Source organism: Hippocampus comes, unplaced genomic scaffold, assembly GCF_001891065.2.
Source record: "Hippocampus comes isolate QL1 unplaced genomic scaffold, H_comes_QL1_v1.1 scaffold90, whole genome shotgun sequence".
Taxonomy (NCBI): domain Eukaryota; kingdom Metazoa; phylum Chordata; class Actinopteri; order Syngnathiformes; family Syngnathidae; genus Hippocampus; species Hippocampus comes.
Genome location: NW_017804912.1, coordinates 352,526 through 355,212, shown reverse-complemented (window position 1 = coordinate 355,212; position 2,687 = coordinate 352,526). Strand labels below are relative to the sequence as shown.

The 2,687-nt window shown below is 53.6% G+C and overlaps 1 long non-coding RNA gene across 1 annotated transcript in view; it reads left to right on the top strand.

Moving 5' to 3' along the window:
• The window catches only part of LOC109525479 (uncharacterized), a 4,344-nt gene continuing 1,657 nt past the window's right edge, over positions 1-2,687 (top strand). The window contains exons 1-2 of the long non-coding RNA XR_002170159.1: positions 1-37; positions 1,968-2,053. This is a non-coding gene — a long non-coding RNA (uncharacterized LOC109525479). The remainder of the gene's footprint in view (positions 38-1,967; positions 2,054-2,687) is intronic.

Below are 2,687 nucleotides of genomic sequence, written 5' to 3'. Positions count from 1 at the left end.
CCGACATCTGCGGCCCACCAGCACGCAGAAGAGTCAGGTAGAAGGGCGGCAAAAGGAGTTGGGGGCAATCTTCTTGTCAAATGAGTCATTGAACGGCCCACCAGCACGCAGAAGAGTCAGGTAGAAGGGGCGGCAAAGGGAGTTGGGGACAATCTTCTTGTCAAATGAGTCATTGACGGAGCGCACGTCTGGCAGAATCTCACCAAAAATCACATTTGGTGGCAGTCCCCAAACACGTTGGTGGACACCAGCCACGCAGGATGCCGGCAATCTGAAGGAGGAGTCGTTTCGGGCTTTTTTTGACATTCTGGGGGACTCTGGAGGCAGCTGACGGGTTTACCGGCTGGCCGAGCGGACCGTAGCTCTGGTGGTCACCTAAGCGTGGGAGTTCGGTGAGGCCATGGGGAGCGGCGTTGAGGAAATTCTGGTCCACCGTCTGACATCAGGACGGGGGAAGCTGCGCATTCTTAACACTCGGCACTGCTGGCCGGGACTCGGGATGTTGCGAGTCGATGGGGAGGGGACGTCAAAGACCGCCTCGGTTCCACCTTCCCATGGGAAAGCAGAGTCTTGGGTCTCGCTCTCCTCTCTCCGGGGGGTTGAGGTCAACAAGGTGGTTAAAAAACACCCCGGGGACTCGGCTCCGAGGAAGGATGAGATCCGCCCGGAGTTCTTCAAGGTTCTGGGGGGGGATGCCTTGGCTGACACGCCTCTGCAACTTTGTGTGCACATGAGAGATGGTGCCTCTGGATTGGCTGAGCAGCAGATGGGCACCTCCAAATGTGAGACCGCAGTCCTCAATGGGACTGCAAAAAGGGTGGCGTGCTTTCTCCAGGACAGGAATGGAATCCTGCCCCCTAGTGGACGAGTTCAAGTATGTTGGAATCTTGTTCGCGAGTGAGGGAAGGATGGAACGGGAGATTGACACAAATCAGTGCAGGGTCATCACTGACTTGTCAGTTTGTTGTGTTGAAGAAACGGCTCGTCTCTCAATTAACTGGTCGATCTAAGTCCCCATCCTCACCTCTGGTCACGAGCCGCGGCTGAAAGAACAAGATCACGGATGCAAGAAGCCAAAATGCATTTCTTCCGAGCTCTCCCGAAGAAAGATGGTGAGAAAAGCTCGGTCACCCGGGAGGGGCTCCTCGTCGAGCCGCTGCTCCTCCGCATTGAGCGAAGCCAATCGAGGTGGTTCGGGCATCTGATGAGGAAGCCTTCTGTGCACCTGCACGGGTTCCAGTTCTACCCTGTAACCGTTTGGTGTTCTTGAACCTGTCATGGAAAAAAGTCCCTCCATGTCTGACGGTCGGCCTACGAACCCTTCGGGTCCCCCCCGAGAAAATTTGGACTAAGTGGCTGGGGAAATGGAAGTCCTGCTAAAGCCGCCGCCCCCTGCAATCCGACCCCAGATAAGCGGAAGAAAATTGCTTAGTCGTGCACCGCTTGACTGTACACCTGCGTAGTTTCTGTCAGCTTTTCACACACTCCCTCTTGCTCCCCTTTGACTCGGAAGGCGCACTGAACATTTGCATGAATTGTGTTTTGCGCCAATACATTTCAGCTTCTGTCTGGAGGGCGCAGACTCCTCACGGCGCTTGCTACACACTTGCTGTCATGACCTTTTCCGCTTGTGCGAACCAACCGCTTAATCACGCAGACGTCACGTGTCTTAAAATAAGACCGGGGGGGGGGGGCAGAGGAGGAAAAATCCGTGAAGGAGAGCGAAGGAAAACGCTCTCAGATTACATATTTCCATCGTACGCGGTTAGGTCATCACAAAAGGTGGCACGTTCAAACAAACAAAGTTGACCAACTTCTGGCTTTTTGTCGATAGGGGGGGGCTATCGCCAATCTTTTCTGTGTCTGCTCTCACCTTTGTTGTCCTTGTGCGTGTGTGTGTGTGTGTGTGCGTGTGATTTTCTGAAGGTCTAACTTCTCTGTATGCTTTGGCTCCTCTCCCGGCGTAGATGTATTCCAACTGTGTGGCAATAGGTGACGACTTCATCGCTCTTCAACCTCTCTCCAGAGCCAAGAATCCGCTGGGCAAAATTAGGTAGAGGACACGAGACAGAGTCAGCCCCCCCCATCCCGACTTTGAAATACACTGTGTTCCAAGTTATTTTGGATGGGAGGATTTCCGTCAAACGAACGTTTTCGTCTTTTTTTTTTTTCTTTTTTTTTTTTTTCCGACCGTGTGTCTAAATTGCTATCAGTCTCGGGCAGGTTTGTTCATTTCTCAGATGAGCCAAATGAAAGGAACGTTCACAATTCGGTGGCTCGCAGTTCCTGCAATCTTAAAGCTCGTACGAAGAAACGACCGTGCGCCAAGAGTTGTTTGTTGCTTGGGCGTCATGTTGCAACGTTCACACCGGCTCGCCTTAGTCGTTACTTTTCTTTTTCTTTTTTTTTTTCTTTTTTTTTTTGCTTTGCGGGTCTTGCGTTTGAGGCGGCGGCCGAGCCGGAAGCCGCTCGATCCGCCAGCCGGCAGCGCTCACTGTGCGCATCTTGTGTCCTTCAGATGGAAAAGGGCGAGGGTTGAGTCGGCCCACAATCTGACTCTGTTAAGGCCCGTCGGCGCCCAGGGGAGGACAATTGGCACCTGCTAGCTGCTTATCCTCCCCCACCCCGCCCGCCCTCAGCCCAGACCCTTGACACCCCCTAGGTAGTAACGTCCGACTCTCCCATTG